Consider the following 24,583-nt stretch of genomic DNA (forward strand, 5'->3'; position numbering starts at 1 on the left):
CCCTGAGCTGCACTGCCACTGAGATTAACTTGGATGATTAAAGCATGGTGTTTATTATGCCAGGGTTGTGGGGCCACTCACTCACTTGATAATCCTTGTGGGTCCCTTCCAACTCAGAATATTCTGTGATTGCTTAAAACATTTGGCCTGACAGGGTGATGGGAACTGCTTGCTTTGTTCAGCAGCTCCTTTTAGAGCTGAGCAGGAACTTCACCAACTCAAAATTACCAATTACTGATAAATTGGCATGTTCCAGGTGTCATAGCATGCCCTAAAATGGGAAATCTGTGTGAGAAGTTATGCATTTCAGTAGCTTACTGGTGAACTCTGATATGAAGACCCCTTCATAAAATCCCATTCCTGTGGACAGCAGCTGGTCTGAAATCTGTAAAACTGAAGTTAGATTTCAGTGTCTCTGTTCTGTATGGAAGTATAATCCATGATGTTACTGGGAGGATGAAAAAGGAGGATGTCTGGGTTTTTTGGAGAGTTTTACAGTCCTAATAGTGTTCAAAGATGACTTGCATGACACTGGGAGTTCTGTCTCTGAGATAGCACCATGATAAATAACTAACTAAGATGTTTTTGGGAGCAGAGTCCTTTGAAATGCAGGCCCTTTAGAAAGCAATAGATCAGACTCCTGGCTGATATTCTCCCATATCCTTCCATGGCTTGAATATAAATATATGCATATATGTATTTAATACCTACTGCGGTTTTGCTCTGTATTTCCAGAAGGTTCTTTACTGAACTGCATCAAGATGATCTGGGAGCATTTCTGTAGAGCAGGTTGTTGGCTTAAAGGATCTTTGTGCCCTTCATGCTGCCCTTCAGGTTATAGAACAGTCCTTTTTCTTTTACATTTTGATGCATTTTGGTTTTTTTTTTCCTGTTTGAGAAGAGGTTTAAGAAATTGGGTGCTTTATCTCAAATTGAAACTATCCTAGATGAAATTTCAACTCTTACTTTTATATGCTCTACATACTTTAATATGTTTCTGACTATGAAATAAAATGCATCATCTCAACAAAATAGCTTCTTTTTTTACTGCTGTTTCACTCTGCAAAGCATCTCCTGTAATACATTTAACTTCCCAGCAGCAATTCAGCTCAGTTAATATACTGCAAGTATAGCACTTGTATTAAATCTGCAAAATGACTGCTCCCTCAAAAAAATCACAGAATAAGCTGAGTTGGAAGGGACCTACAAGGATAATTGAGTCCAAATCCTGGCCCCAAATCCTGCACAGCACCATCCCCAGGAGTCACACTGTGTGCCTGAGAGCATTGTCCAAATGCTCCTGGAGCCCTGTCAGGCTTGGTGCTGTGACCGCTGCCCTGGGGTGTAGCCATGATATTTTCTGAAAAGTCCTTTCCTTAGGATTTTTCCTCCTGAGAAGCTGGGAGGCCTCAGGAACAAAATGTAAACATTGATTATCTGCTGCTGTGGAATGCAACAGGTGGATCTGTGATTGGTCTCATGTGGTTGTTTCTAATTAATGGCCAATCACAGTCAGCTGGCTCGGACTCTCTGAGCCACAAGCCTTTGTTATCATTCCTTCTTTTTCTTTTCCTTGCTAGCCTTCTGATGAAATCCTTTCTTCTATACTTTTAGTATAGTTTTAATGTAATATATATAATAAAATAATAAATCAAGCCTTCTGAAACATGGAGTGAGGTCCTCGTCTCTTCTCTCATCCTAAGACCCCTGCGAACACTGCCACACTGTGAACCTGTTTCAGTGCCCAATGACTCTCTGGGTGAAGAACCTTTTCCACATATCCAACCTAAATCTCCCCTGATTCAGCTTCAGGCTGCTCTCTCAGGTCCTGTCCCTGGTCACCAGAGAGCAGAGATCAGTGCCTGCCGCTCCTCTCCCCCTCACAAGGAGCTGTGACTGCACTGGGGTCTCTCCTCAGTCTCCTCCAGGCTGAACAGACCAAGTGCCCTCAGCTGCTCCTCACAAGGCATCCCCTCAAGGCCCTTCCCCATCCTCATCACCTTCCTTTGGTCACTCGCTACAGCTTTATATCTTTTTTATATTGTGGTACCCAAAGCTGCCCCAGCACTGGAGGTGAGGCTGCCCCAGTGCAGAGCAGAGGGGACAATCCCCTCCCTTGCCCAGCTGGTGCTGTCCCTGATGTCCCCAGGGCAGGTTTGTCCCTCCTGGCTGCCAGGGCACTGCTGGCTCATGTTCAACTTGCCATCGACTGTCACCATGATATTTTATGAAAAATCCCTTTGCCAGGATTTTTCTCCTGAGAAGCCTCAGAAAATAAATCTAAACAATGATTATCTGATTGTTTGGAATGTGATTTGGAGTTTGCTTACCAAGAGGTGCATCTTTGATTGGTTGCATGTGAGCTGTTTTAATTTAATGACCAATCCCAGTCCAGCTGTGTCAGACTCTCTGATCAGTCATGGACTTTTATTATCATTCTTGTCTAGCCTTCTGATGTCTCCTTTTTCTTTCTTTAGTATAGTTTTATAATATAATATAATAATATAATATAATATAATATAATATAATATAATATAATATAATATAATATAATATAATATAATAATCAGCCTTCTGAGAACTTGGAGTCAATTCTCATCTCTCATCTCGTCCTGGGGACCCTCACAACACCGCAACAATCGACCAGGATCTCCAGGTCCTTTTCCATGGCACTGCTTTCCAGCCTCTCATTCCCCAGTCTGTGCACACAACCAGGGTTGTCCCATCCCAGGTGCAGACTCTGGCACTTCCCCTGGTTGAACTTCCTGAGGTTGGTGATTGCCCAATTCTCTTGTTTGTCCAGGTCTCTCCGCAGGTCTTCTCTGTCCTTGAGAGAGCCAACATCTCCTCCTAGTTTTGTATCATGTGTGAACTTGCTCAGCATCCCTTTCAGTCAGAATCACTTATGGAGATGTTGAAGAGCTCAGGGACAAGGACTGAGCCCTCTGGAGCTTCACTAGTGACAGGTAAAATGTCTGATGTCCCCACATTCACCATAATCCTTTGCTCCTGACCTGTGAGCCAGCTGCTCATCCATCATATGAAGTGTTTATCCATCTCATAGAACGCATTCTGCTGAATTTTTTTACACATAATCTAATAAAATAATGTACTGAAAAGCTTTAGAAAGTTTCAAGGAAATGCTACAGAACTGCAAAATATTTACTATGATTTGCTTCATTGCACTTCTTAGGTGAGCAAGGTATGAGGACAGCTGCTGTCAAAGATGCACAGCTTGAGGAGAGCACAGCCTGGTGGTACAGCAGCTGAACTGAACTTCTTCCACAGCATAATTGTCCCATCCAGGGCTGCCATCCCTATCCCTCACATCTCTGCTGGAACATCCCTCTGGCTCTCCCACACCAGGAGAAGGTAAGAGCAGGCTTGCTGTCATTGTGCTGCTCCCCAGGCAGTGTTTTAGGGTTCTTCACAGGCAGACTGCAGTGCCATACTTTTGGGGACTGCTGCTTCCATGGAAACGACACAGTTTTTGTGCTCTTGCTCTGAGGATGCTGCTTTGTGCAACATGATTAAAAGAATGCACTTACTTAAAAGCATAGATTTACAGCACTAAAGCTTAAAAAAAGGGAAAATTATAGAATTCATTAAGATTATACTTAATAAGGGTTTCTCTTGGCTTGTAAGGTAGTTGTGTCCCGAGGAAATGAGGATTACACCCTTTCTGCTTCTTTTCTGCCTAAAAATCTGTATGTAGAAAAGTCTCACTGGATCATCTGCCAATCTTTAGTCCCAGATAAAAAGGCTTCCTTTCTCTCTACTTTCTCTGCCTCGCCTTCCTGGGCCTGGCACTGGAACATGATTTGGTATTGCTGGGGTTTAAGTTGTTCTCTTTTCCCTCTCAAGGTCCTTTGAAACATGTGTGCCTTAACTTGTACCTTTCCAGCTTCAGCTTGGTAACTGCTTGGGATTTTTCTCCTATTTTTAAGGTCTTTTCAGATATGGAAGTAAGATTTGTAAAGAATCTGTTGAAGTCTTTGTCAATTGCACACATTTCTTAGGCACTGCTGAAACTTGTTTATTTTCTGCAATATGCCTGTTTAGATTACTCTGGGCTTTTCAGTTAATGAGGAGGAAAAAACCCAACATTCTCCACTTTAGGGAACTCTCAGGAGAGTTGTCAGATGGAGAGGTGTCTTATACCAGGGTGCTCATGGATTTATTTCATGAAGGAGAAATGGCCCACACTGACAAGTTTGGCTTCCTACATCAAGCTGAAGACATGGAGCAGAAAATAGGAGATGGGTAATAATTAGTAGACCAAAAACTGTGCATGTCTAATATTTTCATGGTCAAGAATGCAAAATAAAGTGGGAATTAACACAGTCCTAAGGCTGTTGGGGCATGGAGGAACAGCAGCAACACAGCATTCCAGGTTTCCTGGTTTTCCCAGTGTACTTAGCCCTTTAGTGCAAAGCCAGACAACTCAACCAAGATCCCCCAAACCCCAGCTTTGCTGGCAAAGCATGAAAAGGATGGAGTTTGCCCATACAGTGGTGAAAGGATTAAGAGCAATGGGCAAAATTATGAGTAGGATCATCTTTTCAAGCCTGGAAAGTCTGCTTGGCAGTAGTATCGGTGACAGTCAGCAGCTGGCTGACACTTGTGCAAACTTGCACTGCTTCCTATTTGAATATGGAAGAATTTCTCTACATTTTTAGTAGCACTACTTAGCAGATCAGCATGAATGAAGAAAGAGTATTTTTATCATCATCTTGGCTTCGCTGAAATTTTGGGTGAATAGAAAATGTATGATATTTTCTTCAGTTCACTTTCCTGCGATTCATTTGGCTGCTATATATATTTTTTTCCCTAGATGCCTGTTGTGAAATTCTAGATGTGTGACACCTGCAAGACTTGCTGTTGCAATAATTAGCATGAAATGAGGCAGAACATTTTTAGGATAACTGATTTATCAATATTTCCTTCCTTCAGTTTTAGTATCACTGAATCCAAATAAGGCTGTAAAGGCAGAGGAAATAAAATGTGCATATTAATGATTTATTTTAAAATCACAAACACTGTGTGTGCTTTCTGAATATAAAACTGCACGATGGAGAAAAGAAAGATATTTTCTCTTTTCAGCATTGGCCAGACTGAACCACACAGAAGCTTTTCAGAAGACTGGGATCTCTTGCTTTGAGCATCTGTGGTGTTCTATAAACCTTCCAGGCACACAGAGGACACTCACTGCTCCCTCACTAGAAACTTTATAATCCTAGATTACTGTGACAGGCAAGGATTTAGATTACTATGACAGGCAAGGATTAAGAAATTAGTTTGGCAGAATGATCTTTTTGCCTCTTTCCTAACCTCACTTGAGAGAACACAGAAGCATATGAACTTAGAGGTCTACTTTCATTTTAGTGCCAAAGGATTTGAATGTTTTCTGGAGAGTGTTATAAGAGTTCTGGCTCAGAAAAAAAGCCTCAGTGATGGAGCCTTGTAAGAAAAGAGAAAGACGCTTGTTGAATACGGTTTGGTGGGTTTTTTTCTGTTGTTGTGGTTTTTTTAAAAAAATCTTTTGCTTCCAAGGATACCGTCGGTTCATTCAACCCTCCATCTGCAAACTGCTTGGCAGGGTGGGGGAGACTTGCATAAACGTAGACCTGAGAGGAGGGAAGAAACAGATTTGATTCTCCCACGCAGAGGGATAAGCTCTGCCCTGAGGGAATGCTCACCCCCGCCCCAGGCGTTGCATGAAGGGATGGAAGGCAAGATGTTGGCGTGCCTGTGGAGCAGAGCGGGTGATACTTGAGTTGGCGGTCTGGTTATCAACACCTACCTCTAAGTGGCTGCCCATCTTCCAAGGTGTTGTTCACTGGCAGAGCTGAGGCTGCTGGGCAAGTCTGGAAGTGCCTCTGCAGCTTGCTGTTGAGTAGGAGGAATACGGGAGTATCGTAAAATGCGGGTCCACAGACGTGGGGAGAGAATGATCCATCTGTCTCCATCTTATCAGAGGACTAATTTAAAACTTTATTATACTGTATTTTAATAATTAATACTATACTATACTATATTATACTAAAGAATACAGAAAAGATACTTACTGAATATTAAAAAGGTATTAATGAAAACTCGTGACTCTTTCCAGAGTACCCACACAGCTTGGCCCCAATTGGCCAATGAGACAAAACAACCCACACTAGAGACCAATCAAGCAATCACTTGTGGGTAAACAATCTCCAAACACATTCCACTTGTGAGCACAACACAGGAGAAGCAAATGACATAAAATTGTTTTCCTTTTCTCTGAGGTCTCTCTCACTGCCTTTCAGCTTCCCAGGAGAAAACCCCTGGTCAAAGGAAATTTTTTCAGAGAATGTGAATGCCACACGGGAGCACAAAATGGACTTTGTTCCCAAAAATGCAGAGATTTGGGGAAGTGGGTGGAACAATCACATGCCCCTCTTAGCAGCACAAGAGGATTTTCAACTGTTGCACCAAAACCAGCAATTACCATGTTTTTAACCCCCCTCCCCACCCCATGGTATTGTTTTGTTCTCAGTTTTCCTCCAAACAAATTATTTTGTGACTGATTTATACGTTTAAAATATTTTTTGGCAACCTGTAAAAAACATAAGTTTTGTTTGGAAAACAAAAATGAGCTGCAAAAATGTAGATGCCCCTGACTAAATGCAGATATCCTGGACTGAACAAGAGAGGGGAAAAAAACCCCACCCAAACAAATCTATTGGGAGGGAAATGTAGAGCACTGTAAATAATCTCTGACAAATACAACTGTAATAGAATAAGCTTATTCTGACTCAATACACTAATCCATATTTATTCATGTAACAAATAGAGTTCAGAAAAGTAAATTTAATTTGTATCTTGTTGCCTGAGTGCATATGAAAAAGCTGCTAAATTTGCTTATATAAAAATTCCAATATTTTATACGTTTTCATCAGAAGTAATAACTAGTATTTCCTCTCTATTTTCTTTTAGCGTACAGAAACAAAATAATCTTTCAATACATTCCTATTTAAAGTTTTGAAGAAGTACAGATCTTCAAAGTGAATTTTAATTTCTGTTCAAACCTTGGGATAAAGCATCAAATATAAATACAGGCTGAATGGATTTCATAGATAAATGCTGCTGTTCAGTCTAAATGTCATTGTATCATTCCCATGTGTGTAGCTGAAAAAAAAAGCCATTTTCCCAGGACAGGCTATTTTCTGCAGCCCTGCAAAGGTGGGACACACAGAACACATTTACTTGCTCATGTCAGGCTGCCCTTCACAATGAGTATAGATTCTCCTCTGATTAATTATCTACAAAACACCCCAAGAAGAGCAGTTTCAGAGGAAAATTGCCACCACTACTTTCAACTCCTAGTATTCAGTCAGATAATTACTGATGTTTGTCATTAAAATTGGGAAAATGTATGTTCCCTTTGACTCCAGTTTTCACATTTTTGTGTCTCACTTAGATTGAAATGTCAGATAGCTCCAAATGGTTTTGTAGTAATAATTAATTAAACCATAGGCAAACCAGCCAAAGCTGTGTAGCCTTTTCAGTAAAAGCAATTGTTTATTCCAGCTGTGTTCTCCAGAGCAATCTTTCAAAATTAGTATTGGAATTCTTTATTCCAGATTGCCATATATTTAATTGTCTTTCATTAGTACTCATTTCTGCTCTTTTATTTTGCCTTTCTCTTTGTTCCAATTATTTTTCATGTCAGTACTTTCTGCTTTCCAAATCGTTTAATGCAAGCTAAATTATCCAAATCGCATAAAGATTTAGAACTTCAAATTAAGCCACATAATTTATCCATTGTGAATTTTTGTCATATGACTTAAAATGTGAGAGCAGAAAGAGTCACGGATGAAATCACAAATTTCAGTCCTGGTTTCATTAATATATCGATACTAGAAATAAAATACCAGTTTATGTAGCATATAGACTGGAGTTGGCATACTTTGTGACAGATCAGGCCCTGGATCAAAAAGGCTGACCCAAGTGCTTTGTGATTTGAGCTAAGCTCAGTCTCTTAGAAATGTACCAGAAAATGTAAGAGATCAGCAGATAGCACGGGAATGAGGACTGTGGGAAATCCCTTTCCAGTAATCTGAAGAGAATCACTGCATATGAAGCTTATCAGGGTGAGGTAAAAAGGCAGTATTATACAGCAACCTTCTTTGGATTTTGACCTAGGCATGCTGGGCCACATAAACATTGCATTTGGGATTTATCTGCCCTACCCAAGGTAGCTGAAAGTGGGATGCCTACATCCATCTTCTTTATTTTCTATCTCTTGTTTTGTTGTTGAAAAGAGATTGCCACTTCTTCATGGCTGATTCTATCCTAGGACAGAGGTGTCTGAGACCTGCTGGATGAGATATGGTGATAATCTTTCATGCCTTTGGATATTTAACTTAAAAGTGAAGTCCTTGAGAGATGTCAGAGGGGAAGACAGGCAGTGCTGCTTAAAATGTTAGATCACTGTAAGACAGCTTGCACAGGGCACCCAAATGTGAGAGGAATTGTTCAGGTTTGAATATGCTGTAGTAGGGAGCACAGGTAACACTGATATCTAGGAAGTCAAGAGAATTTTATAGCTGGAACCTGTAAAGAAATTATAGCTGGAACCTGAGCCTATGCACTGTTAACTGGGAAGGACCAAATTTTTCACATTGAGTTTTGTTTTGGTTACTGTACTTCATGTGTGGTTAGGTGGAAATAGTCTTGCATTGCTGCTGCTTTTGTCATCTTTAGTCCTTCTGCAAGGAAAACAAGCAACCACTCTTTGTCATGTTTATTATGCTTCTAGTGTTTCTTTTTCTTCCATCTGTGTACTATCACACACAAAACGCTGGGAGGCATCAGATAAAGTAGTCTGCAGAGATTATCTCAGCTCACTGCAAACATGCAGGGCCTGATTCCAACATCCCCTTTATGCAGCCCCTCCACTGACTGTCCTCTACAATAAATAATCCACACAAAATGATAAAGAATGAAAATGCCTGTCTCATCATGCCTCATCTTGATTAGTCAGTTAAAATAGGTAACAGATAGATTACAGGGGAAACATTTTGTGATGTGTTTTGTTAAAATGATTAAGAGGGAAACAAGTGCAAGTAAAGATGCTTTGAGCTTCCCTACCACAAATGTGTGCACGTATCCATGCTTTGCTAACCTGAATGGATTAACTGAGGACTTGTAAAATGTAGGCATTACATTAAAACTGAGCCTTTAAAAGTTTGCACACAGATACTTTTGAGAACAGTAAAAGACTGGTTAGGAATTTGGTATGAGCTATTGATTTCCAGAGTGCTTTTTGTCTTAATATAGAGCTCTTATCTGAGATCAGTGAGTATATGACAATACAAATAAGTGAATTGCTCAAATCCCATTCAATTATTTTGCTGCATTTTGTTATAATAGCATTGGTTATTAGAAGTCTATTATGCACTTAGTGGGAATCATGACATGGTCAAGGGGTAATCATTACTGAGACCATGGATTCAGACTCCCCAGCTTTGAATGTCATGTTTGGCAGGTTTTTGAGTTGCAAGCTGTCACTCTGCAGACTTGTTTCTACCAGTGTGATACAGATCAAATCATAGCCACATCCTAAATCCATTCACAAATGGAGCTGAGCAATGAATGTCATTGGCTCCCAATCTGTGAGTCATGGAGGAGGTGACAAAGAGGCAGCAGAGACTTTAAAAAAGAAAAGTTTAATTACAGGAAGTTTTCAACTGTGCCAGTTTACAGGTTACAGCTGAGACCAGTTAACTTTTCAAGGCTGAAAAAGGTGGGGTAGAGCTGTTGATCTTTGCTTGATCTCCAAGGGCTCCTCTCTGCTTTTACAGCCATGTGAAGGCTACAGAAAGCATTGATGAAAACCCGGGTTTAAGGTGCATAAACTGGTTTTATTATCTGGACCTTGGCTGTACTACAGAGCCTCAGACCTACTGCTGAAACTATCTGGATCCTTAGCTGACACAATCTGTCATTTATAGGTGAGTATGATGGACAGGAACTCAGCCTGATTCCAGGCTTTTGGATGTACTTGTGAGCAGGAGTATGGGATGCATTTGAGTTGCTGTGTTTTCTGTTGATTCACAAAGCCAGCAAATTGAGCCCTATTGAGACAACTTATTACTTTCTTGTATTGCTGTAGTCATGTTCACAGCAGCAGCACGCAAGGTCTGATGTGCAGTCTGACTTAGTTAAGCTTACATTTCAGAGCTAATTCATCTATTGATGGCAAATAGAATTTTTCCTGCTTTGATGTGCTTCAAAATACATTTTTCATACACTCTCCCTTAGCTGAAGAAAAAGATAATTGAGGTGGAAAGCATTTACTTTCCTTCTCTTTGTCCCTGGCTGCAAGATAGGATCCTGCAGGAGCTGCCTCATCATTGGAATATTTGTTTCCCATTGAGATTTCTATTGCCCTCCACTGGAGTTTTGTTATGGGGAGAGCAGTGAGCTCTCAGTGCTTTGTTTGGTTCCACCATGTGGGACAGATTCTGTAAGCAAGGTAGACTGCTAAGGTCTCAGACCTGAGCAGGAAAGGCATTAATGCTGCACACTGCCAAAAGCTGAAAGCAATGGGATTGTTTGTGCTTTGGAAGGATCTCATTTGGTGAATTTACTGCATGGGCTCCTGTTTATTTTGTTTTCCTTTCTTGTGGTGTTGAAGCATTTTCTCTGTCCAGCTTTCCTTCTCACAGTCCAATTCCTTTGTGAGGATCGGACAACTGCTGTCAGATTTCTCATTTTCTGCAGCTGATGTTTTACTCTTTTAGGAACAGGTTTTGAGCAAGGCTGCGTGGTCCAATGGTAGAAAACAGGCAGTGACAAAGGTTGCTCCAAAGCTGTAAGCCTCTGTGATAGGGTTGAGGAGGGTTAGATTGTGACTGACTTGGTTTCACACAGCTCCATTGCTTTTGTTTGCTTTGCAGCAGTTAAAATTTTTATTGTCTTGCCGTGATGCCAGTGTGCTTTATAAGTAAAATATTTTAAATCCAGGCTCTTGATCTAGAGCCTCTGGTTAAAGTGAGCTTCAGAGGCAGTGAGAAAAGTTCTTATTTACACTCCTGGCTGATCAATCAAGCCTGTGGTTCCCACCCTTGAAGTAAATCTGCCCTTCCTCCTCCTCATCCCACCCTACACTCTCTCCAGGGTGCCATAAAGAGGGCACTGCTGGTGTAAGGGAAAGATGAACCTGTCAATGGTGGGATGGAAAGGCTCCAGGCTGGAAAACCCCAAAGGCTTTGGTAACAACGGGAAGAAATCAGGAGATTCACAGCGTGGCCCCCAGTTCACTGTTTTCCCCAGAAACCAGTGAGTGATGCTGGAGCTTTTGCTCCACATGCATCTCCTTTTGTGGTAACCCAGGGAACTGAGAATATTCCTCTGTCTGCTCTGGGGTGCCCTGACCTCCAGGGGAGCACTGACTTTGACCCTCACTCATGGAGAAAGTTTCCTAGACTTCAAGATAGCCTAGAATCCACAGAAGTGTGAAATAGATTATAGAGAGTAGAGTAGGTGTATCATCACTTGGTGAGAAATTTAGATTTTGGGATTTTTAGTCTGTTGTGGATGGAAGCAAGATGGAGGGCACAGGGTGTTGTCCTGGGTTTCTTCTTCATGCTTCTTCTTCCTTCTTCTTCATGGTTTTGGGTGATGTTTTGTAATTGGACAGAAAAGTCCACATTGGGGGCTTTCAGGGATCAGTTATTGGGTTAAAAGGGAAAATAATCTAGGTGTCCGTTCTTAGATAGTATAGTCTTAAAAGCCCTTGTAACAAGAAATTGTTGGCCATTTTGTGCCTGGCTAATGAAAAGCTGCTGAACTCATGGGTGTGAGACTGTTTTACTGATAAGAAATAAGAAACACCTGAGTCGGAACATGAACTACTGTCTCCAGTCCCTTCAATCCAGACCCAGAGAAACCAATATCCCCTCAGTTACTGTCACTCTGCACTTGCCCATGGGGACAGTGACACAGGTGGCTTTTAGAGGGAAAGCAAGAGTGCTTTACACCTCCTACACGCTATGGAGATGATTGAGCAGGGTAATTTGTGGTAAATTAATTTTTTTTTTAATGCTGAGGACCTCCAGGGACTGCGAGGAAGCATCAAAGCTGCGCTGCCCGCAGCGCTCCGGCGGGACCCGGGAGCTTGGGAGTGGTCGGAGTGGGAGGATGCTGCGCTAAATGTGTCAACAAACTGTCACAAAGGATAAAATTAGTAGGCGACAAGTGAATGTGATGCGTTAGAAAAGTGCCACTGTGGCTTCTTTTTCATGGGGATGTAATGCCTCAGAAATGTCCTGGCTTTCTCTGGAGAAAAAAAAAAAGCAAAGTAGCTGGTGAATCAGGGGATGAGCTGGATAAAATTGTTGAGCACACTAGGAGCTATTAAAGTAATTGAATTTTCACATGGGAAGCATTCTCATGGATTAATAACTTATGAAGGAAGGAAGGTTTGTTGTACTACTTCTGACTTTTATGTTTTTCTGCTGTTCCTCTTTCTCCAGCAATGGTTAGAGGTGGATAATGGGGCAAATGATCAGATTTTGGGTCTAATGTAATTTATCCATTCTTATGGTTTTGGTAGCTGCACCATTTAAAAACTTCCCATTTGAAATCTCATCTTATTTTCACTGACATGTGATAATTCTATTTTCTGGAAATATTTTTGCCTCAATTGAAGTATTTGGTGTAGAGAAAAAGCTGATTTATTTTCTTAAATTGAGTGTGATAGATATCAAAAGCTTAACTTTTATTAAGGAATGCTCTTTTGCTGAGAGACTAATTAAGAAATGAAACTTTTGACTGTAGAAACTGAGAATAGACTGTAGCAATAATAATTAATAACATGTCAGTAGGAACACCACATTGAAGTAGAAATAATTTAAGATTAAGACATTTCAGGCATGGTTAATGATTTTCATTCACTGGAAATTTTTTTCCAAGCATCATTGTAACTTTTTGAGGGTAGTTTAAAATAATCTAATGATCTAAATGGTTTACAATCCTGAGGTTTAGCATACATTACCACTGCTGCTTTTCAGAGACATTGTCAGCTCTGGTTTCAATGTTATTTCAGTACAAGACAAATTTCTAATCCCTATTGTTAAGAAATGACTGTTGCGTGTTTTAAACACTTTGTTAAAGATTTTAGAAGAGGTTAGGAAGTCATCTAAGCTTTCTTGTTTGCCCAAGAGAGGTTGTAGAAATGTCTAACCCAGCTGAAGGGACTAATGAATTAAAAGTGTGAGAGCTGAATGTACTGTGTGGGTGGATGCCTGGTACTCGTGCTGGTGGTAGTCCCTGCTGGAACTAATTTATCCTGGAAGTGAAACGTAGCTAAGGAAGATGACTTTGACCAGAATTTGTTTCAAGAACTCCCTTTTGCTTCCCTTTAATGCATCCTAATGCTAAGATGGAGTTTGAGAAATATCAATAGGACCCTGCTAACACGAGAGTGCCGTCTGCTCGAGCAGCGGGGCTGTTGATGAAGTGCCACGGCATTTACAACATGAAATATAAGGCAACCTTAAAGCTGACTGTACTGAACTTACTGCTGAGTATTTGCTGAGCAAATTGAGTGCTGCTGCTGCAAGATGAGCTGGTGTAACTGATCTAGAGTGAGGTTCAATTTATCTGAGCGGCGCTGCCCTGCTCGGAGCATGCTGCTGAGGATGGGCTGTGGCGCTGGAGTGCTGTGCTCTCACAATGAGCTTGATGTGCTGTCAGAATCCATCCAGACTTGGCTGTTAGTCAGCATTTTAAACCTGGTGCTGAGATGTCCTCACACTGCAGAGAGAGGCACAGGCACTTCCTCTGCCCCTCTCACGGGGTCCCTGCAAAGCACCAGGCCTGTGAACAGAAGCAGTTTCAGGCCACAAACAAACAGAATTTCACTTGCAAATGTGAGAAATAGCTACTCACTTCTCATAGCTTAGGAAGGTTTATTAAACCCTATCAAAAATACAACAGAAGACTGAATAGAGGAAAAAGGTTATGGCACTGGGAACAAAAGATGTGCTCAGCCCTGGTGGTATTTTCAGGGTTCCTCATGGCAGGAATGAAATGATGAAGCTGACTTCATGTTCTTAGAACGCTATTATGCTAGATTATGCTATATTATGCTATGCTGTGCTATATTACACTATGCTATGCTATATTACACTATGCCAGGCTATGCTATGCTATACCAGGCTATATTACGCTGTGCTACGCTATGCTATGCTACGCTATGCTATATTACACTATGCTACACTATGCTATATTATGCTATGGTATGCTACGTTATGCTATGCTGTATTATGCTATGCTATGCTGTATTATGCTATGCTATATTACGCCAGGCCCGGCCATGTTATGCCAGGCCCCCGCTATGTTACGCCAGGCCCCGCTATATTACACTAGGCTAGGCTATATTACGCTATGCTAGGCTATGCTATGCTATGCTATGCTACGTTATGCTATATTAAGATCTGCCATGCCATGCCATGCCATGCCATGCCATGCCATGCCATGCTATGCCATACTATGCTATGCCATGCCAGGCTATATTATGCTATGCTATTTTACGCTAGGCCAGGCTGTATTATATTACGCTATGCTATGTTACGCTATGCTATATTATGCTATGCTATGCTGTATTATGCTATGCTATATTATATTATGCTCTATTATGCTATATTATATTATGGTATACTAAATCTATACTGAAGAATAGAGAGTGGATACAGACAGAAGGCTTAACAAGATACTAATGAAAATCTTGTGACCTCGTCCAGAGTCCCAACACAGCTGCATGGTCATTAAGTTAAAACAATTCACATGAAACCAATGAAACACCCACTTGTTGGATAAACAATCTCCAACCACATTCCAAAGCAGCAAATAATATTGTTTTCATTTTTCTCTGAGGCTTCTCAGCTTCCCAGGGGAAGAAATCCTTGCGAAGGGATTTTTCTGGAAAATATGACAGTGACAAGGCCCCTCCCCCTGGATGTTTCCCCTTTTTAACCCTTTAACTCCTCCCAAAGCTCTGTCCATCAACCCCTTCTTTGCTGTCCAGTGGTGGAGGTCTCTCCCTCAAATTCTGATTGGAGCTCAGATGTCACCATAGGGACAAGCCAGCCCTCCCAGATGTCCCAACTCCAGCTGTCCCTTGATGACCATGTGAGGGGGTAAAATATGACTATAAATCTACAAAACTTTTCTTAACCTATATACATGATATTTGTCTATTAATTGTGAGAATCAATCATTGCATTACTCATCTATCACACAAAGAAGAGTTGTGCAGCCAGTTTTAAAAAAAAAAAATTGCAAATGTTCATGGCAAATGTCCCTTCTTCATTAAATTTGCAAAAAATGTGTGTATCATCAGTAGCTCTGCATTGGAGCTATGCTGGATGGAGATAGGGGCATCAAGGGGATCTCCTCAATACTGACAAATATACAGGACATTTGGCAGGTCACAGCAGAGACTTCTAAAATCAGTCATCTGTCTGTATGAAGAGTGGACACTAACCTTGAATTTAAAAAAGTAGCTTTAAATGAACAAACTAGAGTTTTTTCAGTATAGGCTTCAAGTTGTCAATGATATTTCTATTCCAATTCAGGTTTTCAAGTCCTACTGCTTTGGATACACATTTGTAGCTTTTCCAAACCAGCTGAGCAAACCCTTAGGGTTGAAGTAGGTTGCACAGAGAGGTGACATATTTCTTTGATAATATGGCAGTGCAGCATTTCTTAATATATACTGAAATGATTAATGTCTTCTGTCAAACCCAGCAGTAGTAGCTGGAATTGTTCACTCTTCTCCACTTCTTCTTATTATGTGGAGAAGAATCTGATCTAGAGGGATTGTATCCATGCATTCATTTTCTTTTTTTACATTCATGAAATAACAATGCCGATAGTTGATAGCTGGATGAGGTAAATGTTTAGGATCACTGTTGGGTTACTGAGGACAGTGTTTTAAGGAGCTGATGTCCCATATGTCAAATTTCCTGTGGCTCTTTTGGCTCTTTGGGGCAGACTAGAGGAGCAGCTAAGGCAGGACAGTGCCTTGGGGAGGAGCTTTTTGAAGGGTGCAAGGCTTGAAGCAGATCCCTCTGTGTGTACTCAAGCTGTGCTGTGGCACAGCAGCACACAAGTCCTCTGACACAGGGCTGGAATTAGAGCAAAAGACTTTAAGGCATCTGTAATTGACCCAGAGATGAAAACAGGTGTTGGTTGGAAACAAATTCTCTGGTTTTCTTCCTCAGAGCAAGACTGGAAAGACCTTGCTGGCTGGGTCTTCTTTCTGGGGTTATTTCTGGATGCAGGTAGAAGTGAAATGGAAATAGTTTAGCATGCTGCTGTGGAGCACCAGTGGAGATCACGAACCTCTCTAAGCCAGGGGGATGATCACTTTGTGCAGGCTGATTTTCTGTGTTTTGTCACTTTGCAGACACTGAAATATCAAATTATTTGATACTGACCTCCATTCATGTTTTCACAATCAGTTTTTTACCAACACAAAGAGCTGTTTTTATGAATTACATGAACCTCTTTTCTGTGTGTATTTTGTGCAGCCAGTTTTCAAACACCAACCTGCTGGTTTTCCCTCTGCCCTGCAATGCTGTGACTGTTTGGTGAAATATCAACATTTTGAACATAATATCCTTTTGTCCTAAAAGGAGCCACTTCTCTCCCATTTTATTTAATCTCTAGGGCAGCTGTTCTGGTGAGAACCCTTCTAAGACTGTTAAACAGCAAAAATATCTGCTTACAAGAGCTGTTGCCTCACATTTTCATGTAATTTCAGCTGGCAGGTGCTAACTACTGTAGCTGTCTTGTGAGGACTGTGGTGACAAAGATAAACCTCAGGCTAATTTTCTGAACAGAATCAGTCAGCTTGAGCAAGTCTTGTTTGGAAATTAGATAATGATGATCTTAGCTGTAACATTTTAAATTATGTAGTAAATAAAGAGCTGGATGCTTCCTCATATAGTTAGCTCTTAATTATCATCTCCAGTGGCAGTGACTGGATAGGTTGATGTTTATGATGGATATAGAGGTTGTTTCAAAATTTCTTTAGGCAACAGTCTGGAAAATCCACATTTGCTTACACTGTGTAGAATAACATCTGGGTTTCTGTCATTCTTGACAATAGGCACCAACTATATTTTATAATGACATGAATTTCCAAGGAGACAGTAGGTATTGATCCATAAATTGCAAGTTTGGGGGTTTTTTTGTATGTGTCTTCAGAATTAGAGGTTTTCTATGTTAAAAATAAGGAGTTGTGTTTGGAGGAAGGCAAGAGCCAGGCAGACAGGATCCACACAGCCAGGTGGGAGGCTTCAAGCTGGTCTCATTGCATGCGTTGAGCAGTGCCCAATGGTTTAAACTAGCAGTTCTGTGCTTTTTGGTGTTTGTGATTGATAACATCAAGGATCTCCACCTGAATCCTCTCTGGGTCTTGGGCAAAGCTTCCCAAATAGCCAATAGTTCAGAAAAGTTTGTATAAGTGAAATCAAAGTTTCATGGGAGCAGGTTTGTACCCATAATGCAGAATGTGACTCCCAGCATGGGAATGCTGAGAAACTGGGAGAGGCAGATTGAAGTCCCATTCACTGTCATCCTTCCTCTTCTCATCTCTAGGGCTGAATATGGAAAATTGCTTTATTGTGGCTGAGGGACCACATTGCTTCAGGCCTCGGTGTTCAGAACTCACACACTGGCTCTGTTGGGAATCAGCCAGAGTTTCCAACCCCAGCCCCCTGATGAGATCAGCCAGAAAACCCCGGGAGAAAGCAGAAATTCTGTGTAGGACTGTGACAAAAGATTTCCTGTACACTTGGCTATAATTGTGTGGCAAGCCTGTGCTGCAGGTTGTCATAACTAAGGCATTTTGCAACATAATTTTGTCAGGAAGCATAGTTTGCAGCAAATATGTCACCAGCTTTTGGGGCCTAAAATAGGTAATTTAATCCTATTAAGTTTCTTTTCCTCATTTACAGCAGCTCTAGCAGCAAGCAAAACTGTGATTCTGTGCCATTAAAGTTTCCTTGATGCAATCTCTGCCAAAGACTACATGGACACTGCCATTAAGGCTTCCTGAGAGACTGCTTTGAGCAGCAGAAAATGTGCTATATTTTCTGGATGTCCTCATAAAGCGGAATGTGAAATCAGACTTAGTGTCTCAAAGCAAAGCATGCGTTTAATGAGCCAATAAATAACCAGACATGAGATGTGATACTGACTGTGGAGAAATATAGATCATGTGCTTTTCATAGAATCACTGGGGTTGGAAAAGGTTTTGAGATCACTGAGTGATCTCACCCACTTCCCTGGGCTATCCACTTTTGTCCATAGGGCTATGGAATATTTATTCTGCTGCATTCTCCCTCTGGGCTGATTTCAGATCAGCTATTAAATGAAAATGAGCAAATGGTGCTTTTTGGTTTTGATCACCTAAAAGGTTCCTTCCTGAGAAGTCTTGACTTTCACCTCAGTAACTCCTTCTGTATATGGTCTGTAGGGTACACTACAGTAAAATATAAATTAAATTTTCTTCAACTTAAATATTTTCCTTTCAACTATTTTTTTAATTACCCAGATAATTTTGTTTCCAATGGTGAAGTCCCTGCAGTCAAATACATTAAAAAGTCCCAGCCTATCTGGAAGTGCTATTTTTTTATTATGTCTATTTTTTTTTTCTATGCAGGCTGTTGGAGGGCTCTGAAATATGTTTTAAAAGACTTAGGAAAAACTTTGAGCTTAAAATCCAGCCTGCAATGTGGAAAAAAAGTTTTAATTGGCCCCACTGTAATGGTCAGTGAATGAGGCACCAATCTCAGTGTTAAGAGGGAAAGTTCTAAGCTTCATTTTGTAGGTGGTTTCATTTCAGCAGAGTTTCAGCTTCCAGAAGAGTTGCCTTTTTCATCCCTGTCTGAACTGAAGCTCGTGTGATGGGCCATTGTTAATAACTAGAGGGGAGGCAAGCTCATGTGGATAGGTCAGGGAAGCATTTTTTAGCTCTGGATGGCTTTTAAAATTTTTTGCTGCTTTTCAGAGGTGGATTGACTTCTCTGTCTATGGCTGTGGTGGCACCAAATATCTGAAGAGTTTGGTTTGACTCTCTGAAAAGCTGTAATGCCTTTGCTGGCCTGACTCTTTCTTGAGGTGTAGCATTTCACATTGGAGGGTTTTGTTGTGGCAGTCTGTCCTTTTGAAGTGACGCTAGAAATTATCTACAAGAAAGTGAGTACTGCAAAAGAAGTGGGTTTTAACTTGAGATGAAATCTGGGCTAGCAATGAAGTTGGTAATGAACACTCTTAATATCCTTGGTCCAGTGGCCTGAGACATATCTGGAATACCTGACTTTGAGAAGGAGATTGCTTATGTAATTTTAATCAAGTGAATGTTTAGAATTTGCTGTTCCTTGCAGCTGGTATAAATCAATGACACTGAAGAGGTACCAGTTCTGCTGCCATATTTATTTTCCCTGCTGCATCTGCAGGCACAGTGTAAGGTTTGTTTCTTTGGTACTTTGATTTACTTCAACTGCTTTCTCAATAGAGCTTATGGTTAAAGAGATTCAAGATGGCCTTGGATTTTAAAAGCAGCTGGGACCATGCTCGACCCAAAAGCGGTGATGATCCTTTTCTCTCCTTTCTTTCTCTCTTTCTTCCTTCTGACTTCTTAAAATATATAGTGAGCCAGACTAAATAATTCCAGTCAATGCCTTTGTGAGGGCCTTGTGTCTGCAGAACTACAAGCTGGCTAAGTTTAGGTTTGTCTTAGCAAAGTTTGTGAAGTGCCTTGCTTTATCTGGAGGGGTTAAAGTTTGCCAAGTCAGTGCTTTGGGAAGTGCTTTGCTTTTCCTGGGTGCTGTTTTAAAATTTGCCAAGCACCCCATTCTACCTTAACATTCTAAAGTTTGTAAGTGAAAGTTTGTTATTCAGCTCCCTGAGGATTTGGGTGTTTATTTGGGTGGTGCCTGCCCCAGAGTGACTCGAATTACCTTCCCCTTAAAGTTGCTGAGAGAGATGGGGCTTAACACTCTGGAGGCTGCCTTTAGATCAGTACAAAAAGGGTTCTTGGTGGCACTGGAAGTGGGCAAACTGGGCAGGAACAGCACAGTTGCCAAACCCAGTTCCAGGCTGATGGGAAGAGTGGGGATGAGAAGCCTTCCTCCCACAGCAAACATTGATCCATAGTCTAACCAGGCATGAAAGATCCATGAGCAATGTGTGTCAAGCCCCATGTGGGTATTGTTTTGTTCAGTTTCTTTTGGTGAATGCACAAAAAAATGTCCAAATGGCATGGAGATAGAAAGAACTTAAACCATTTATTGGGTAATTCACAAATAGTTAAAAGTGCAAAAATCACTGAAAAACCCTCAAGCAGTGGCCATTAAGCAAGTTTGTGCAGCTTGGTATAAAGAGAAGTAAACGATGCCATCCAGAGTTCCCTGTGCTGGGACTTTTAATTTGTTTGGATACAATTCACTTGTTTGCAGTTGTGTTGGAGTGAAGACTAGAATGGCTTTTGTTGATATCAGCCTTCTGATTCCTTTAGTCCAGACCATTATATGAGACCCTGTTTTTTTCAGAACAAATATGAAGGGACATGGCTGTACTAGCATTGCATAATCTATCTTGCAACTGCATCCTTACCTGTAGGGGGATAGAATAGAAGAAAATAAAGATACTGTAGAAACTAATCTCAGCCCTAGGGAGCTGCAGCTGGGCCAATTATCAAAGATTAGGAACAGGCCTGACTTTACCAGGCCACAGCTGTAACCAGTGAGAAGAAGATGCTGTAAAAGAGTGGGATGGCTGGGTGAGAAGGGAACTGGGGTCAGTGGCTGCTTTGTGAAGAAGAGAGAGTCAGTGCTGTGAGGAGCTGCCCACAGAAACACCAGGAAGGTCTGGAACTTTTATGATAAGGAGACAGTAGTATGGAACCCCTGCAATGAGATGACAACATTTACCAGTTTATGATCAGAGAACTTAAGGCTCAGGTGGTGAGCATGTGCACAAACCTCTACAGATTTCAGTTTGAATTGTACTGGCACTTGTAGTAGATCTGGTTTGAAGAGAAAAAAAATCAGTTGTTTTCCTCCCCATATCACACTTGATTTCTGTTGCTTCCAGACCACCATTCAGTTCACAGGATTATTTCTAGGTGCAGGAAAGCTTCAACATTTAAGTAATGGAAGTGCTCCATGGCAATGATGTTGATGATTCTATGATTCTGTTTCTGAAAGTAATGTTACTTGAAAAAAATCAGACCAAGTGGATTTAGTGCTTGTAAGTATCTGGAGAGAGGTGGGAGTGAAAATAGTGAATGAAGGTGTAATTTACTGGAGAGGAGCAAAGAAAGACAAGTGAGAGGAAGACAATTACATGGGGGGTAGTTTCAGTATGGACACGTACTAAGTATTTCATGTGCTTTGTTAGATGGAGGTAGTTTTAATCAGAAGGGCAGGGAAAAATGCCACAGGATGGTAAAAATTGTGGGAAGATCTTATTGCTGCTTGTCAAGCTTTCTGACTTCTTATGTGTGCCTTCCCAAGCAACCTTGAAACCCTGCAGTTCCCAAAAAACCATGAAGGGAGCAGCCATACAGCTGGAAATGGGGTGTCTGGATTTAGCCTAATGAGGATAATTAGTGTTTGACAAGCCTGTATGGTCATGAATAGAAACTAGAGCAGCCTTGAAGTAAATATTTGGAGGAAAGAAATTGTAAATCTGTGGAAGTTGGGGTGTGAAATTGGAGCCCTGGTTGGTCTCTGTGCTTCTGGTGATCTGGATAAAAGCACCAGCAGCAGCCCAATTTAGCAGAATTAGAAGTGAGAAGTGTGATTAAAGCTAAATGTGTGGGTTTCATTGAGCAGGTGTCTGCTGCTTCTCTTCTGGCATGTAATTATGTTCTGATTTTCATGAGTCTTTTCATTTGAAACCAGTCCTCGATTTACGACTTTGAGCAGTACCAGTTTTGCTCTTCAGGGGAGAAAGTCTAACAAACAGTACAGAAGAAAGAGATTAAAAATCAATGTTTTATGCACTTACATATAAGATAACATGGAAATTATGATAAAGTACTTCTCCAAGATATCCGATTTTGAAGTAATTCCAAGGCCTTTGGGGGAAGAAAAAAATGCACAGGAAACAAACTGCAGACAGATCTGAAAGCAGCAAAGTACAGAATTTATTCAATGACTATTCTGTGTCCTTCAGGGGGAGGGAAATATGTTTGGAGAAAGGAGATATTAGGTGAACAAGAAACATTTAAAATACTTTGGCTGATGTGGCAAAATCATGGTGGAGACAATAACTGCAGATACTCAGTGGTGCTTTCCATGATGCTCTGGAGTGGGTACAGAAAGAAATCAGGAAATTGGTTTATGGATAAGGCTTGCAAGAAAGGCTTTGAGCTGCTTGGAGATTTTAATTTAATGAGGATGGTGTAAAATTTTAAAGTGCTGCTTTTTTTTAAGCGTGGAGGTGTCTTAATGCACTATGTTGGAGTGACATGATCTATTTTTGCCCTACCCTCAGTAAATGAGCCCTCTGTGACAGACAGTGCTGAAGCTGGGGCTGTCTGGGGTTTTCAGCTTCAGATGTCATTCTATTCAGCAGTGTCATGCAAGCACAGTTTTGAGGAGCAGCACAAGAGTGCATTTTGCCTTCAAGAGAGCTGACTTTGAGTAAAAGTGAAATGCCCTAGGGATTTTCATTGGAATTCAGTAATGTGTTAGAAGTAAACAAAGAAATAAACCTAGTTTCAAAAGTGATAGGCAGGTCTGGAAGAACATTAATGGACTTGTATTTCAGCATGGGAAGCCAAGCAATATCTAATTGGCAAAAATCTGAAATGGGCTATACGTAGGTAAAGTTGTGATGATTTGCAGTCTTTAGTGTGCTTTTAACCTCCCCTCCCAACAAGTAAACAAACTCCAAATAACAACAGACAAAATTAGACACTAAAACAACCTCAGTCTGGTAAGTAAGCTGGCGCAGTAAAATGCAGAGGAAGTGGGCAGTGCACAAATCAATGAAGATGTCTGTGCTGGATGTTGCTGTCAGCTTTAGCTAATAAAATCCTTTGCCACTGAAGAATCTGCAACATTGTTCATGGCACTTTAGGAAGGTTGAAGTAATGCATGATTGACCATAATGTGAATTTGAAAATGAGCATTTTAGAAGAGATAGGTTTCTCCAAGCAGTCTTTGCAAGCACAGCAGGAACTCCCTGTTTTGAATACCCAGGGAGAGGTGAAAGTGGTTGGTTATAGGAAGGCTGCATGTCCCAAAGCAGCTTTCAGAGTTAAAAAATGTGGATCCTTACTTAAAACACTCAGTGAAAATTGAGCACTGCTCTGAACTGGCCGACTCCTGGAATGCTAACTTAGCAAATCAGAGAACTGCATTGTCAAAATGTGCACAAACCTGCTTCCTTTTCCTTAAGAATTTGTGAGACTGAGCAATTTAGCTGGCTTCAACCATAATTGCTCTCCCTCTTTCTCTTTTTCTCCTCTTTCTGTGTCTCTCTCTTTTTTTTTTTTTTTTTTTTTTTTTTGGTAATTGGAAACCAATGAGGTTTTCAAAACGCTGATAAGTGTGTAGCTTTATCTGGAGCTATAGAGAGCTGAAAATTGCTCTGTCAAACTGTTGTAGGATAGTTGGCAATAGATTTGCCTTCCTTTGGTCCCCTTTTGAGCATTGCAGGGAAATAGGCTTGGAAGGAAGAGAGGAATCAGCTGGTAGGGGATATTGAAAGGCAGCTCCAGGTCTGGTATATTGATATTGGTGAGCTGATTTTAAGGAGTTTCTGTTGAGAGGGAGTTGGGATGCTCAGTCAGGGAACTGTTTTTGAACAAGGATTGATCCAGGCTGAGAGTGTTGCTTAGACAAGAGAGAACTGAGGCAGAAGTGCCTGAAGTTTATAAAAATCAGGATTGCCAAGGACAAGGTGGAATGTTGTTGCTTGTGCCTCTTCCAGTCTGAGAGCTACAAGACATTAAGTGGTCAGAAATTTAAAGCAACAAAGAATCTCTGTCATGTAGAAGGTCCTGGAGAGGGGGAGCTCCAGCCACAGGATGCTGTGCTGTCACTGTTATGTGCCTTCTTTAGGATTTGCTCTTCTTCAGCAAGTTCTGCTTTCATGGGAGACAAAATTTGAGAAGATGCTCTTTAGATATTAAAAATAATGTCAATATTGCCACATATAGCTCTCATATATTTTCCATTATATTAAGGAATTTGCTTATGTACTCAACTATAAATAATAATTCTGGTTAATGGATGGATGGACTGGCTTAAAAAATGTTGGGAATGTCCAAAATACCTGGAATATGTAAGAAAGAAGGAAGAAAAAAAATCACTTACAAATTCATGGGCCTATTCAAGCATAAGTTTTCTAGACTGTTTGTTGCATTCCTGTAGTGGATTTTGGGTTTAGGTTGTTTTTACTGAAGTGGGTATACCTTCTCAAAGTGCCCTGAGTAGCTGTGAGAAGATACCTTAGGATAAACATGATTATTGAGCAACTTTGGTCAGACAAGGTCTAGTTTAGGACATTTAAAATT

General features: G+C 40.9%; 1 long non-coding RNA gene across 1 annotated transcript in view; it reads left to right on the plus strand.

Annotated features, from left to right (window-relative positions):
* The first annotated feature begins 2,767 nt into the window (after positions 1-2,767).
* Positions 2,768-24,583, plus strand: part of LOC141728673 (uncharacterized) — a 147,100-nt gene continuing 125,284 nt past the window's right edge. The window contains exons 1-2 of the long non-coding RNA XR_012579813.1: positions 2,768-2,966; positions 3,194-3,372. This is a non-coding gene — a long non-coding RNA (uncharacterized LOC141728673). The remainder of the gene's footprint in view (positions 2,967-3,193; positions 3,373-24,583) is intronic.

Source organism: Zonotrichia albicollis, chromosome 3 (assembly GCF_047830755.1).
Source record: "Zonotrichia albicollis isolate bZonAlb1 chromosome 3, bZonAlb1.hap1, whole genome shotgun sequence".
NCBI lineage: Eukaryota > Metazoa > Chordata > Aves > Passeriformes > Passerellidae > Zonotrichia > Zonotrichia albicollis.